The sequence below is a fragment of the Mauremys reevesii genome, linkage group 4 (assembly GCF_016161935.1).
Source record: "Mauremys reevesii isolate NIE-2019 linkage group 4, ASM1616193v1, whole genome shotgun sequence".
NCBI classification, from domain to species: domain Eukaryota; kingdom Metazoa; phylum Chordata; order Testudines; family Geoemydidae; genus Mauremys; species Mauremys reevesii.
In genome coordinates this window covers 86951744-86968492 of record NC_052626.1, presented here as the reverse complement: position 1 = coordinate 86968492, position 16749 = coordinate 86951744, and the positions used below count along the sequence as shown (strand labels likewise).

Sequence of the window (16749 nt, the reverse complement as noted above, 5' to 3'; positions counted from 1 at the left end):
TCTAAGAGTAAGAGCAACAAAACCAGAATACCAAGTTCAATTGAACTGTGTTCAGTTCAGGACCCAGGGGGATAAGGGTAGCTGGCTCTAATTATTTATATTAGTAAATATTTATATTATGGTAGCATCCAAAGGCCACAATTGCTATCAGGTCCCATTGTGTTGTGCAAACATACAAAAGAGATAATCCATTTCCTAGAGGGCTTAAGACACCTTTCCACATAATTGTTCTGGGAGCAGATATCATCCATGATATGGCCTAGAGTAGCCTAAAGGCTCCCTTAAAGTATGCTAGAGCAGTCTCCTGACCGAGAAAATGCTCCACTGGCTGATGACTGCTGGAGCATATCTGACTCCAACTCATATTAATAGTTTTATTTTACATCCAGGTAACAGAATATGGAAACTAAAATTAATGAGCTGCCGCAAAGGATAACTTGTTTCTGCCATGAGAGTTCAGCAATTGCTTGTGTTTCCATGCACAATTTTTGGAGAGCTCTTGTGACAGGTATGAAATTGCAATTACTACAAAATGTACCTTTGTAGTGCTGCCCAAAAAGGATTCCCTGACTCCTTCCTTTCTGGTCAAAGTCGGGTGAATTTCAATGCAAACGAAGGAAAAATATGGAATACCAGGAGGGTTGCTTTAAACTCGTCTTCGCTTTCCCAGCCCAGTTCAAGCAGCTGGAGCCCAGCGTACTCAGTGGGAGACTTAGATTAAGCCCTTTATGAATTTGTGCAACGCATGGAAAGCCATTCAGCTACTGCTGTTCCTTAAACAGCATTTCCCCTCTCTATTCTAGGAGAAAGTTACTCTGTGCTCCTTCCAATTTTACTTCACAAACAACAGAACACATACTCTCCATTCTAACATTTTCTTTAAACTGTTTATTTTATGATGAATTCCAAACAGGGCCGGCTCCAGGCACCAGCTAAGGAAGCAGGTGCTTGAGGCAGCCAATATCAAGAGGCGGCACTCCGGCCGCTACTGGGACAACACATCTGGGTCTTTGGCAGCAATTCGGCGGCGAGTCCCTCAGTCCCTCTCGGAGCAAAGGACCTGCTGCCAAATTGCCGCTGAAGAGTGGAGCGGTGCAATTGCGCTGCCGCGACTTTTTTTTTGGCGCACTGCTTCAGGCAGCAGAAAACCTGGAACTGGCTCTGATTCCAAATCAAATTAAAGTGAACCTATTGTAATGAAAAGGCATAAATGTGATATGTGAAATCAACAATGTAGCATTTTTTCCCCCCTCTTTAGTCTAAAAGAAATCACCTTGCTTAGTTCAGGTGACTTGGGTTGCTTCAAGCTTGGGTTGCTTCAGCAGTGCAGCTGGTGAAATTAAATATGTTTAATGTAAATGGATAGAACTAAGCAAGCAACCAGTATGGTGTTTAGCCTTCTTAATGTGTTTCTATATCAGACATCACTAATGGAATTCCAGGGGTTTAATTCTTTCCTGCTTAAAAGCTGTTATTTATCATAGGTTTACTACGTATTAATGTTTTTAAATTTAAATTATAGTAATAGAGACATTTGCTTAAATACCCCATGAGTTCTATTACTGTTTTTAATAATGCAACTACTCATCAAGGCCTTTTTCTTACACCAAGCACTGTAGAATCAAAATGTTTAATGTCCAGTATTTACCAAGTGCCTTTCTTTGGGGAAATTATTAAAGTATAGAATAAAGTATGAAAATAAATGCTCCCAAACCTTTAACATATCAGTTTACTGCCACTGGATATTCATTTTTCTGCTATTCACCTATTAAATAAATCACACAGAGATCCATTGCCAAGCCCAAACCGACAGGTGCAAATAGCCCAGGCAATATGTTCGGAGCAGCCAAAGAATGATTGAGTCATATGCCAAAGAGGAATAAAACTATTTCAGGGGAGCCTGAATATATTTTCCACTGGGAAATTATTTTGAAAATGCTGGAAATCTGTTTTGACATGGTATAATCTTTATACAATCTTAATACACAAAAGAATCACTACTATTTGTGTCAAATCTATAACAATCTTTAAAAATAAATACAAATTTATTACAGTGCTACCATTAAAACCTAGAGAGCCAAATCAAAACCAGCTTCTGACCATATGACAACAAGATAGACTTCAATCAAATCCAGATTTTTGGACTGGCCCTTAGCTCTGTAAAAAAACACCAGGACTTTGAATAGCACCAAATTTCAGATCCAGATCAGAACATATTACAGCTCTGGTCCATCGGTCATAAAAATCAAATAAAGAAAATGTATGCAACTCATTTTAATGAATGTTGAATGTCCAATCATTATTGCTCAGGTGCAACTTCCACTGAATTTAATGAATATGAGTAATGTTGTGTGTGTTTGTTCTGGGTGCAGAATCAGTTCACAAGGATTTGGATTAAAGTCAGAAAAGCCAGGATATTAAGATTAATCTTGTCACCATGTGCTTCCTTCACTCCAGTGGCATAAGCATTACAGGGCTCTCAACACAGGCTTTGCAATTGGATAAGCTGTGACACTTACATGGGGTGAGTTGAGGACACATACAAACATCCCTTGTTAGGAGATTCTTTGCCTTGGTAGGTTGATATACAAACACGGTTTCTCTTATGGAAAGTCCTATAAAAACCTTCAGTAGTGTTTCATAAATTGGATCCAAATCTCAAACTCAATAGGAATCAAATTACACCATTTGCTAAATGATATTTAGTAATTTTTTTTGTAGTTAGGTGGGAGGTATTAAGCAATGAATCTAGTGGCACATAGTAAAGGATATTGCATTAGTCACAGTAGTTCATCTTAAATCTAAAATGTGATGAATTTATAAAACCCTGGGGCAGGAAGGCTAATGTTTACAGCCTTGATTGACATGAGTGTATATTAAGTACCATTTAGCTAGATAGGTTAAGAATAGAAAGTCATCTGTCATATCATCTGTTGATCCCATACTACAGCACATCACCTATCAAAGATAAAAGGTTGCCCTTATACTGTATTTCCCTTTGTAATTCTAATGCCCTTTGTCCTTCAGATTTAAGGAGAGGCAGACACAGTGTGCAATGGCCAAGTAACTGAAAATGTTCCTGTTTTTCCGTTAATCCATAAACAGACCTGCATCTATACCTGTTTCAAAACTCTAACTCTGAAGGTGCTCAAAGACTTTGATAAACTTGTATAGTAAATGCTGAACGATGAAGATAAACCAGTGGTATTTTTTAGTACAATTGCCTTCTATGGGAACATATGCTATCCATCAATATCATTGATTACTACTGGAACAGGAAAGCACCCATCTTCTCAGCAAAAATACATCTTAATATTGTGCCATAGGGACTGTGCTAATACCTTAAGGTGTTTCAGTTTTGGATCCCAGAAAATGAGGCACTGTAGCAGTGTGCCAACTCACTGGTGCAGTGCCTCCTGCTGGCCAGTGTTTCCCTAATGGTACCTGCTTCCTGTAAATCTCCACCACTTGTATCACTTCAGGCCCCACATCCCTCCTAGACCCCACTGCCCCATAGCAATGCCCCCACATTTTAGGTCTCCCCTCCCTGAGGAACCCCAACCCCCTCTAGCCATCTTGCCTCAGTGGCTACTGCCATTCATCCTCTAGCCCCTTCTCTTAGGGGCAAACTACAGTCTGTAATAGCCACGCATCATGGGCAAAGCAGTTGGACCTGCTGCCTTTCTAGCCCCAGCTACTTCCTTGCAGCCCTAATACCTCCCCTGGCCTTTAGCAAGGCCTCAGACTAAAGGGGCTCACCAGGCCAGAGCTCCTCAGCTCTATCTGCCCTTCCCTAGCCCAGCTCTTCCTCGGGTACCCTGCTTACTCAGCCAGGTCCTCTCTACTCCCCAGCTGAAGCAAGAGTCTCTTCTCCCATAGTCTCAGCCTGCCCTTTTATCAGGACCAGCTATGCCCTAATTGGGTGCAACCACACCTGTGGCTGACTACCCAGGCAGCCAGCCTTGGCTGCTTTTAATCCCTTTCTGACTGGAGCAGGATGACAGCTCCACTACAGGCACTCACACGTTAATGGGCACTTTTTGGTCCTTCAGTGGTCCTGAAGTTAAAGGTAAAACAAACAATGCAGAGGGTGCTTGGATTATATGGAAAATGAAAACATGTAAATGCAGCTAAAGCAGGTGGAAAATAAAAATAAAGGTTGGTACTGGGGCAAAGGCAATAATTAACTAATGTAAATGGAAGGCAAGTATGTAATGCTGAATATACTGCTTCTGGATGTGAATAGATATGTATCTATTACTCCTCGTACCACTTCCGGTGGAGGAAGAATTTTCTTTTTTCTGGAGATTCAAGGCTGGGAATTGTAGCGGGGGCTAGATGGTGACTGGCAGTAGCCACTGAGGTGAGGTGGGGGTAGAGGGTTGGGGGCTCCCCTGGGTGAGGAGACCCAGGGTGGGGGTACTGCCACGGGGAAGCACCCAAGGTAAAGGGGCTCTGGAGTCTGGGAGGGACATGGGGCCTGAGGCAAGTGGGACATCGGCTGGGAGGTGCTGTGCCAGTGAGTCATCACATTGCTACAGGAACCCATATAGTAATTAAAAAAAAGTGCATCAGTAATGGAAATAGCATCTTTAAAGTTAGAAGCTCACACAAGGTGAATTCATCTCTTTGCAGAAAATCAACACAAAGCCTATGCAAAACTTAGGTCCCTCTTAATTCTTTAGAATAAGATTTAGGGCTGGGCTACATGCAGGTTTTATACTGCTTTAAGTAGATTAGAACAGATACTGAATCCCACAGTGAGGGCATAGTTATACTGGTAAAAAAAAGTTATACTGGTATAGCTGATTTTATTTAAAAAAATGTAAAATTTATAGCAATATACCTGCTTATACTAGGGGGTTGCAGTGATTTAACTGTATGGTTTTCTAAATGGATAGAGTTAAAGTGATACAAAAACTGTTTTTAGGCAACCCTTAAGTAGCACATAAGGAGTGTTTAAGGCCTTATACAAACTCTCTGCATAAGGATCAGTTTCAGACACACAGAAAATCTCAGTGCTCCAAAAAAGTGGAGAATTGATAGCCTAACAGTTCTCCCTTCCCACAACTACCTCCCCATTAATTCATCTGTTGCCTGAACTTCCTTATCCTATTCCATATGGCAACAAGGTGCCCTCGAGTTTCCCCTAGGGCTAGCTCATTTCTCATGTACCTGCAAAACGTACTTCCTTGCACCCCTCAATATGCCCCTTGAGAGAATAAACTGGAAGGAAGAGAACAAATCTCTGATCATTTCAGCTAGCCAACTGCAAAGAGTGGTGTTTAAAATACCTTGAAAAATATAATGAAGAAATCAATAAGGCACCCCACTGAGAAGTAAAGCATGCCATATGGGCAGGCATCAAAAAAAACACAGGCTGCTCCCAAGTAAGAAAGCAGCCCTGAGGCACAGGTAACAAAATGAAGGAGTAGAGAAACCAATCAGCATCAGAAAGCAAAACAAACTGAGAGTAAGTTACAAGATGCTTTTCAGGTATGCATGACAAGAAATCAAAGGAGCAAAATGAGTTATCGGCCACCACAGTATGGCAACTTTTAGCTTGGGAAAAAAGCCAATGAGCAATTTACAATGAAAAAGGGAGTTTTTTTTTTATTGAATTACTAAATTAAAGTCCTTTCCCCTGACAGCTCACGAGATTTAGAACAAAGGCAAATAAAACACCTCTAGGAAATATTTTATTTATTGCATTTAAATGACTTACCTAATCCGTTCTCTCTGGGAGAGATGTCCCAGTGGTATTTATCAGCAAACAAAATGAAGATTCTGGGCATGAGGGAGAAATTTATAATATTGCGTTATTAAAATTCATGCTGGAATATGTATTCAGTCATATACAAATGCCTTCACATGATTAAGCCCTCAGCTCTCTCACATCAGTGCTTCCTGACATATTTGTGTATCTTAAAAAAGTGATAATTTTGTCTGACTTTATCAGGTACACTTTAAACTAGAAACACTACCAGCTGAGGACAACCCACTGGGTCAACATACCCCTTGTGAATTTCACCTTTGATCAGAAACATGTTTTATAAGTGTCAGTGATGCAGTACAGTCTTGTTTACGGAGATCTTTGTGATGCCCTTTTTTCAGGAGACAGCTATTTTTTTCTTAATGTAATTAGCATGGTTTTATGTATATATGTCACTACTTCCTTCTAGTGATTAGGATCAGACCTGCTCAGATATGTGTGAACTTCTCTCTCTCTAGAGAATACAATCTATAAAGAATAGAAGCCCTAATACTATTACTATAGTAGAGATTCTCTGTTAGCTCAGTCATTTCTACCTTGTCTTCCAAAAACACCTAAATTTCATTCCTACTGTCTATACATCCACAGACTGTGGATATAGATAATGACTAATAAAGTTTATGCAACTGTTATTTATATCACTTTTTTTTATAATTCATCAAATGAAAAAGATGAATCCTCATTCAAAGCAAAATTGGTGACTGCAAAAATCTTGCATCCCTTAATTATCCCAATGAAAAATGCTTTGGTTGCTTCAGAATAGCTCTCTTCTTAAAAAAGGTAAAATTAAGATGTTGGGAACAAGGGGAATCAGAAATTAGTCCATGTATTTTAGGCACTACACTTAGTAGTGGAATGAAGCCTGTTTTCACAAACAATGGGGTAAACTTTACAACCGTAACCCATTGTCAAGTGCCCAAGTATCCAGATCTCTCTTTTTCCAAAAAAAAAAAAGAAGTATGATGAAAGGAAATGTAATATTTTAAAAACATTAGAAATGAATCCTTCCCTTCCCCATTGAATTTGCACCTAAATCAGAAAAAGCAATTTACACTTGCATTGTACAGATGTAAATTACTATTCAAAGGGGTTGTATACACTTGGAATTTGTAAAAGTTTAAACGTGTTAATGAACACGTTAACTATCATGACTGTAAATTCTAGTGTACACAGGACCCAAACATTTGTTGCTAACTGTGTTTAACCAAAGCGAGCCTAGAGTTAAAGGCCATGAGCCCAAATGTTTCTGTACAAGAACAAACTGTCCACTCTAGAATTTACAGTCCTGTTAGTCATCCCATGCTAAGACAGCTAAAAATTCAGGGTAGATTTACCTAAAGTTCAAGGCAGAAGGAAAAGAGGCCCAATATTTGTAAAGCTTTTTGATCTTGGCTATACGTTACTAAAGGGAGGTAATGTTCCCTTCTGACTAGAGCCATGAACTAGGATTCAGGAGCCCTATGTTCTATTCCCAGCTCTTCCATGGGCCTGCTGGGTGACTTGGGCAAGCCACTTCATCTCCCTGCACGTCAGGGATAATGTTACTGGTATCTATTGTGAAATGCTTGGAAATCGGGGGAGGGGTCTGAAAAGCACTAAGAGTGATGAATTTTTCTTTGGTCTTAAAATAATTCAATTCTTTGTGACTGCTTTTGTAACTTTCCCTTTTTTGTTACACTTTTAGCAGTTTGTGCACTATATACAGTTAATTTAACACAATCCAAATGCAGGTGCACCTCTTAAGTAGCTGAGCAGTTAGGATCAATGCAATTCTTAGTGAATAGAGTACAGACATATAATTACCCTGAAAACATTTTATGTACAATTATTCCTCATCTACATTTAGCTAAAAATAAGCACATTTAAAGTTATTCAGTAATCTATAGTACTTGACATACTTTTGCAGCTTGTTAAATGCACAGATACATTGTACTGAAATGAAGCGGCCAAAATACATATTCTATAGAGGCCTGGACCTTTTACCATGCAAGTGAATGGCAAAACAAGAAGACTTAGACCAATAAAATTCAGGGGTCAAAATCAGTCTATAATCTGTGTTCACCTTTCAATACTACATGAATAGACAAAATTGTAGGTACAGCCCAAAGGAAAATAGCTGTTCATTTCTTTTTTTTTAAACTACAAAGTAAACTAGCTTATTTTGCTGGAATGCATATCCATTTTCTGCAAATAAAGCAAGATAGCATTAGTGCATTTCCATTTAGATAGAATTCAGGCATCTTCAACTTAATCTTAACAGTTTGAGTCTATTTTCAACTATTCCATAAGATAATGTGAATAACATTTTTTAAAGTATATGGAAATAGTTGAAAATAGACTCAAACAGTTAATGGAAGCTCTGCAAACATGTAGGCACACACAGTTACAAAGTTATAACTTCACACAAGTGTGCTTTAGGTGCAAAATTCAGAGCCCTATTTCAAATACCTTAATGTTTGTTTCTGTGTTTGGACCCAGGGTTTTGGTTTGGGCCCATCCTCATCCGTTAGTCTCGAGGACTCCTCGTTGTTTTCACTCTGAACAGTGACTATCATAGTTACAATTCAGTCTTCCCAGGCAGCACATCTGTGGAAGCAGAAGGAAAGGAGAACAAGTGGATGGTCAACATGCCCAAGGTAGCAGAGGAGCAGGGAACCAAGCAGCATATGCAGGATGAGAGGAAGACTGTGTAGGAGGGAAGCATATGCATGGAAGTGGAGAAGAAGAGGACCAGGTAACAGAGAAGAACATGCAGGTGCGCAGGGGGAATGAGAAAAAAAGCAAGCAGAGGGAAGAGGGAAATGTCATGAAGGGAAAGTAGACAGTGTGGCTAGTATCTTTCAAAAAGGACAAAAACATCTGCCACATTAGAGCTGGTTAATATTACATAAATGCTGTCCCAATATTATTCTTCCATGAAAACAATTGCTCCAGGTGCCACAAGGATGCTTTGTGATCATGGCTACAAGGATGGAAATTGGTTCCAGTGACCCTGAATGGCAGAGAACTGCTCTTTGTTTCCATATGCTTAAGCATCTGATGAACCTACACCATTCTGTATCTCACTTTATTGGCTACAGTATTGTAGGTTTTTGGCTGTGCTACTATGTGTTAGATAGCATCTTGTTTAAAAAGAAAGAAATGAAATATTGTATTAAATTCTACCTCACCGTTAGACTTTCTGCTTACCTCTTCTATCCAATGGAAAAAACAACAACAACAACAACAACAGTGAATAGTCTAAGCTTTGAATAATAATCATTACTAATTTGTGTGAATCGAGTTTAGGAATTATACAAACAGATAGGATGGATTTGAAGATGGATGGGGTAGTGCCTTTAGACACTAGTTTAGGAAGAGTATTTCATTGGTACAAGGAAGAAAGCACAAAGAAACTGTGTGAGATGAAGAGAAGCAGATGGATGAGTGTATGGAGGGATTAAGAGGATGTTCAATAAAATACAAAAGCAGATTAGTAGGGAGGGATACAGTGGGGAAGAGCCTTCAAGGTGAGGACAAGAAGCTTGAACTTGATGCAGTGGCAAAGGAGAAGATAGTGGAGGGATTCAAAGAGGGGAATAACATGGTTAGACAAATGGGTAGTGTAGATGATCTTAATAGCTGGTCTTTCAATGGACTTGACCTTCCTACAATTATCCAGTAATAAACCAATTGGCTGGCATTCTTCATCTTGTCGTTCTTTCTCTGAAGAAAGTCAAGTATGTCACTTTCAGTAGTGCTATAGTTAGATGCTTCCTCTGATACTGTACTTATGCCTCTCAGCATGTGCTGACATTTGTAATGACAAAATGGACCTGCAAAGGTCACCAGTTTATTGAAATTTTCACCTAGACTGGAAAGACTCATCTGGTAGGGCACTACTCAGTGTGAGTACAGTGTTCTATGTGCACTCCAAGGAGACGCTCCCCTCCCCCCACCCCCGCAAGCCATGCAGACTCTTGATCTATTCAGTGCTCCAGGATTTTCTCCATGATAGGCACACACAATCTACCTCTACCCACATTTGGATATATCTGCTTTTTGGGGGCAAAATTATATATTATGGCATCAATTTTCAAAAGTGACTAGTGATTTTGGGGTATGTTGGTTTTTTGGGTGTCAGGCTTGAAACTCCTCAAAGAGTTTCAGAAAGTGTTGAACACTCTCCTGGTGAAAACCAGGGTCTTTACACTATTGCGCTTCAGGCCCAAAACCATTAATCACTGAAAATTTAGGCTTAAATGCTTTCTGAGTTATCTCCCTATTATGTCATCGGCAATACGTTTGTTATTAATATTGTATCAGATTCTGGTTTCTATACTCACACTCAACAGTGCCATACCAGATGAGTCAATGAGTCTTTTCTGGAGTAACAAGCTATGCAACATGAGTAGGAGTATAATAAATATGGCCATATTTTGATCATTTGCATTTCTACAGTGCCCATCTCCACAGTATCGTGGTTGCATTAATGAAAAGTGAAATACATCATGCTCCTTCAAAAGAAGGAATAATTTCACCTCTCTTACCCATCCATTCAGTTAGATCAAGTACTTTATTCCATAATTTTTAACTAGTGCAAATTGCAAACAAATACAGCCCTGGCCCTTTAAAATTCCTCCTCCTGCATGAAAGAATTTCCTTTTGTGTTCTGACTGGAACACTGTGGGTTTTTTTTTTAACAGGAAGCCTCTTTCAAGACAGGTTCCATTTTAAAGGTACACAACTATTATAATTAAAATGACAATTTCCTCCTTCTTAAAAGAAAGATCTGATTAAAATAACTTCTGAAGTATTGCTTGACATCTGCCTATCTGTAGCTATTTTTCTCCATCAACCTTCCTAGCAAACGAAAGCTTGCTTTCACCAGACAATGTATAATGTCACCTTCTAAAGTAAACCAGAATGTTTTAATGGGAATGTGCATATGTTAAACGGCATGTCACAAGGAGAATAAAGTTGTTAAAATGGCCAGTGTGTATCTGTCTTTATGCTAGCTCTAGTAAAACATAACATTTTTAATCTTGGTAACTTTATTGTACTGTGTTCTTCAAAGAATTGAATCCTTCTTGACAATGTGTAATTCAATCATGATCTTGCCATTTCAACAGCCCAGTCTGTATTTAAAGTCTTCCAAGTACAAAAGGATTATAAGTTAAGATAGAACATACTGCTCCATTTTCATCAGTCAAAATGATGAGAAGAAAATGGTTAGAGTCATAAATATGGCTCATTACATTTTTCTTTTCAGTGTGCTTTGAAGTAATCTATTATAGCACTTGCAGCCCTCCCTATGGGAAATTCAGAATATATTTATTCCATCATGCTTGGAGCTAGAAAAAATCAAGGTAGCACAACTATAATGCCACTGAGAAAGCAGTGAACTAGTGGGACATGAAATAATAATGTATGTGTTTGTGCTTTTCATTAGCAGACTTAATGCTGTGTTGTTTTGAACCAAGAATTTAATGTAAAGGTAATGTAAAAGGAAATTTCATTTTAAATACATCCTTGTAGGTGGAATACAATTAATTAGTTCTAACAGAATGTCCATTAACAGCATCTGAAAGACTGCAATTAAATAATGAATTGCAAAGAGCCTTTTAGCAGTAGGCCGTGTTTTCATCACAACTGTGATAAGTGTGATCCCAGAATGACTTAATCTTTTTCATTTTGATCAAAACTCATGGTTCTTGTTAGGTACCTTCTGCCAGCCTGCTTTGAAGTGGCTTCTCACTGGGTTTCCCCTCCCACAGAGTGCAGTGAACAGAATGTCATTCACCTGTACAAAAGGGCTCTGCTCCTGAACTCCCTGCAGACCCAGTGAGTAGTCAGAATCAACTAGTGCTTGCCTTTACTCATTAGTCCTGCTGACATCATTTTTAATCCACACATGGTTCTTTGGGTTAATGAGCTCTCAAAATAAGGCAATGCCTTCTTTTTTTATTTTTAAGAATATATGGCTTTATTGTTGATTCTGTGTGTCCAACTAGTTATTATTCCCAAGAGCGGTGGCATGTGCTTTCTTCTTTGCATGGTGTACACTTTTATACACTACGTAGAGCCAAATGAAGGCAATCCAGTGCCCTCAGAACACCATGGGGATCCCATGGTTCCCATGACTCCACCCCAGAAGCATCACCCCACACTACAACCTAGCCCCCTACTTGGATGATCACAGCAGGGGGGGTTCTCTACCAGGAGTAGCAACAGGACCACCGCATTAGAGCAGCATTATCCCTATGGAGAGGCAAGGGTGCTAGCAGGGCTCCCCAGAACTTACCAAAGTAGCCAAGGTATATATCTGCTTGAGCAGGTGTCCTGTGCCCACTGCACTGTTCTCTCCAATATACAGCATCCTCTGGAGGAGCCTTTCATCCCTAAATCATTAGCTACATCATGAGGTTGCTATTGACTGAAAGCATTAACCTCTTAAATGAATTGGTGGGTTCAGCCTAGTTAGGGGGGAGGGATAGCTCAGTGGTTTGAGTATTGGCCTGCTAAACCCAGGGTTGTGAGTTTAATCCTTAAGGAGATCACTTAGGGATCTGGGGCAAAAATTGGTCCTGCTAGTGAAGGCAGGGGGCGGGACTCAACTCAATGACCTTTCAAGGTCCCTTCCAGTTCTAGGAGATTGGTGTATATCTCCAATTATTACCTTTCTCATAGGACAGGAACCCACAGCATAATGCAGTTGGCACTAATTAACACAACTGTGGACACTCCCAGGATAAAGACCAAGAATAATCAACAAGAAGTAAAGAAGTAATCTTTCATCCATAGTACTGGTCTTTCCCCAAACAGGGTTGAGTCACCTTAGCAGGGAAGTGGAGGGCCACCCTATTTATTTTTTGTGGATAAGTTAAGAACTTCAGTTTGTAGTCATGTTAATGTGGCACATTTCACAAGCATTAAATTCACTTATAGAAATAATGGCTTTTTAAAAAATGAGTCTAAGAAAAGAAGTGACAACTGAAGTCAAATTGCCACAATAAAATTGTCCTCATTCTCTATTGTGCATTGAGATACCATGCACATGCCATTTTTAGGTCAACACTGAGATCAATATTCCTTTCCTAGTTTTACATTGCTTGTTGTCAGCACTAGATTAATGATAAACAATGGTCAAGGTCAACTGTTGTCAATATGTACTGTACTTTCCCTATACTGAGGGATAAGACAGACAATCTGTGCTAAACTAGACCCCACTGTGAGAAAACAAAGATACAACTGAGTGAACTAAAAGTGAAGGTAGACCCTGCACTTTCTTAGCTCAGCAACACTAGCACAATGGTCCTGGTCCATGCCTGGGCTCCTACACATTATGATAATATAACTAATAACTGGCCAAAATTTTTTCTATCTACACTTTTTAATGTTTTCTTTTTCCTCCCCTCATCTCTTTTCCCTTTACGTTTTTGTTTGTTTTCCCATTTTGCCACTGAAAAAAGAAGGGGGAAATGAAAGAGGGAGTTAAAGGGAGGAAACAAACAGAAATCTGAAACCAAATAATGCTTGGTTCCAAAACCAAATATTTGGATATTGGGTTTTATACTTGGGAGGAAAATTCAGAAAAAAATGATTTTTTTTTCAATTAAAAACAATGTTCACAAATTTTCATTAATTAGATTTACCATTTTTAGCCCCTTCTACTTGGTATTATTTAAATTTGGTTGGGTAAACTGCTTTAAAAAATAGAAGTCACTGTGCTTAATAGGCATCCCCCCCCAATCACCTATTTCTAACACTAAATTCTTACTATCCTTCAAGGTTTCTGATATTTTTTTAACTCTTTTGTGCCTCCCTGAATTGTCAAGTTCCAGCTGTGTTAGGGAACTAGGAGTGCTGAAATGAGAGAGAAGCTGCATTTGGAGCATTACTAGAAGCAGTAAAATGCAGATAATCTTATGATGATCTGTTCTCAATAGATTTTCAACCATATTTTTCAGCTGCCAAAGCCTCAGGTGATTTGGATAAGCATCTACAACATGTTTTTAGGGACTTATCAGAACTGAAATTAAACTCAGAACGGTCTGAATTTTTGTCATAGAAGTAAACATATTTATATAAGATTATTCAATATACAGGAATCTATTCTTCCTACTAATGAGTAACACATGCAAGAAATATTTACATGATGCATTTATGGAATAGTCAGCTTTTAATAGTATCTTTATCTACTAGGTTGTTATATTTCAGTATGAATGGTTAGATTTTGTTTTGCTCTTAAGAACTGTAGGTTTAGAGATTTTCAGGGAGATTTTTAGGGATTTTTAATTTTCTTCAGCCTTAATGCCATCTTAATCTATTTTTCTAACTGGAATTCTAAAGCAATTAATGTGCTTTGGTTTCCTAGGACAAGTTTAGAAGGATAAATATTTCTATTGTTCACTTGTTCTGATATTTGAAAGTGTGTATAAATCAGAGGCTATGGGGCACACCCTCCTAAGAACATAAGAACGGCCGTACCGGGTCAGACCAAAGGTCCATCTAGCCCAATATCTGTCTACCAATGGCAGGTGCCCCAGAGGGAGTGAACCTAACAGGCAATGATCAAGTGATCTCTCTCCTGCCATCCATCTCCATCCTCTGACGAACAGAGGCCAGGGACACCATTCCTTACCCATCCTGGCTAATAGCCATTTATGGACCTAACCACCATGAATTTATCCAGTTCTCTTTTAAACGCTGTTATAGTCCTAGCCTTCACAACCTCCTCAGGTAAGGAGTTCCACTAGGGGACATGGAGGAAAGTTTGGGGGGAAGTAGCAATACCAGGTGGCTCATACCAGCCCTGCATGGCAGGGCCCGGGCCAGCTCCCATGAGGGGCAGGGGGGAGCGCCACATCCAGCCCCTGACTCACCTCAGTGAGCCTCCCAGCCTGTGGGTCAGTGGTCAATATTCACCGTATTTCTGCTCCCAGCAGCCTCCGTGCCCAGCGCTGGCTCCATCCCCAGAGACCATCACATGAGCCTTCCCCCACCCTGAAAACATGAGTGGGGAGGGGCAGGTATTGGCCCTGCCCCAGCGGTACAGCCTGGCTGCAAGGTAGAAGCAGCCTGCTGCTGAGGAAGCCTTGTCTGTGCCATTGGTAAGTATCTGTGTACTTGAAACTTACAGGTGTAAGTAATTTAATTATGTGTTATGGTCTCTGTTAGGTTTCTGATTAGGATATCAAGCGTACTTTTGCAGGTGTGGATTTCTGTCTGGGTTCGGGGGATGCAACAAAAAATTGTAACTCAAGGTGGGGTGGGGGGCTCAGCTCAAAAAGTTTGCAAACCACTGGTATAAATTCATTTATAAACAAAAGACCCAATCATGATGTTATAAACAAAGCCAGAAAAAAAAACATTTTGTGTGACAGTACTACAAGACAATAAAATCCTTATTCCATATTAAGTAGCACAGAGTCACCCATGTAGTCAAGCTCTACCCCATTGTTGCTGGGGATGGTTTCAAGTTCTGGACATAGAACATTGCTCCCCCCAACATGTGGCTTTGTGATCATGAAGATTCATGCTACTGAGATATAGTTTAGATACTCGTATGTGAAGCCAAACTGGCATGGTAAGCTACAGAGACCTGTTCTGTGACATATAAGGGCTGGTTAAGTACTCTGAAGAGGGCCTCTATTTTGTCTTTCCACACAGAAATACTGAAGGACTTTTGCCCTTTTCATGTTTGTGTAAGGGGCCTCATTATCTGGTCCACTGAGAACACATGACATGGGCCAGATCCTGAAATGGTTGGAATCAGTGTAGCTCCACTGAAATCAACAGAGCTAGCTTTGTCAGTTTAGACAGCTGAGGGTCTGGCCTCATATTTTAGCAACTCTTTAACAGTGAAAATTTTAATATATCTTTATATGCAGTGTTGTTGCGAGAGAAAATGAGAGGACCCAGGCTCTGCATAAAAGCCACATGCAAACTTTGTGTTGGTCCCATGGTAAAAAGAGCTTCCCAAAGCTAATGCACTGTGGTGTTGAAGAGAGGTTATTAATTTATAGAAATTTAAATGACTATGTAACACACTTCTCTTCTGTAAATTACACCAAGCTGAGGTACACAGCACTGAAATAGCAGCTAAAGTAGCCCTTCAATTATAGCTGTGGATTTTGGCTTTAGTGAGAATTGTTACATCAGTCATGAATTGTCATTTAATTGCTAGGCAGTGCTTAATTATGACTAGTACCTGGATGTCATTTCAAAAGACTGAAAATCCCAGCAGCCAGCCAGGAGCTGTCTCTAGCTCCCTCCATCCCCGCTAGCAGCACTGCTCTGTCTAGGGTGCTAGCTTCTTTCTGCCTTCCAGGCATCCAGTCCTGCCTCCTTGAGCTCCAGGAAGTCACGGACCCTGCTTTACCTTTCAGTTCTTCCTATATGGGTCTGCCAGGTCCTGTTTGGCTGTTCCTCTCAGCCCGTCGGTAATTGGCTGCCTCCTGTGTATGCTTTCTGGGACTCTATTAACCCCTTACAGGCCAGTGTGGGGACAATGCCCCATCACGGTGACCAAGTCAGAAGCCTTTGAAAAATTGAAGGTCACACATTTTGCAACCTTAATATTTTTCTTTTAACACAGGGGGTTTTTTTGTGTATAATACAATGAATATGTTGCTGAATGTTCAGCCATTTGTCCTACCCACTGTCAAGTAGATTTATATGATATGGGACAACCATTTATCCATTTAAAAAGGATAGACTGAAATAAGTATAATTTTATTCCTCGGTCTCCATTTACTCTGTACATTTAGGACAGACTTGATACAAGACACTAGAACACATTCGCTTCATTCATATCCTGTGGAATATAAACTTACATGACTGACTTTGACTGTGCTGTTGATCAAACTATTCAAAATGGCTGCATACATATTATATTAAGCTTCAATTTATTATGTATGCGCATTGATTGTATTAGTGCTGCCCAATGCCTGATTGTGAAGGGAGGAACTAATCCTCCCTGTTATTAAATATAT

The 16749-nt window shown here is 39.7% G+C and overlaps 1 long non-coding RNA gene across 1 annotated transcript in view; it reads right to left on the bottom strand.

Moving 5' to 3' along the window:
• Positions 1–16749, bottom strand: part of LOC120403114 — a 69835-nt gene that overhangs the window by 46019 nt on the left and 7067 nt on the right. Inside the window, exons 4-5 of the long non-coding RNA XR_005597477.1 lie at positions 8222–8359; positions 5726–5787 (exon numbers count right to left, since the gene is read on the bottom strand). This is a non-coding gene — a long non-coding RNA (uncharacterized LOC120403114). The remainder of the gene's footprint in view (positions 1–5725; positions 5788–8221; positions 8360–16749) is intronic.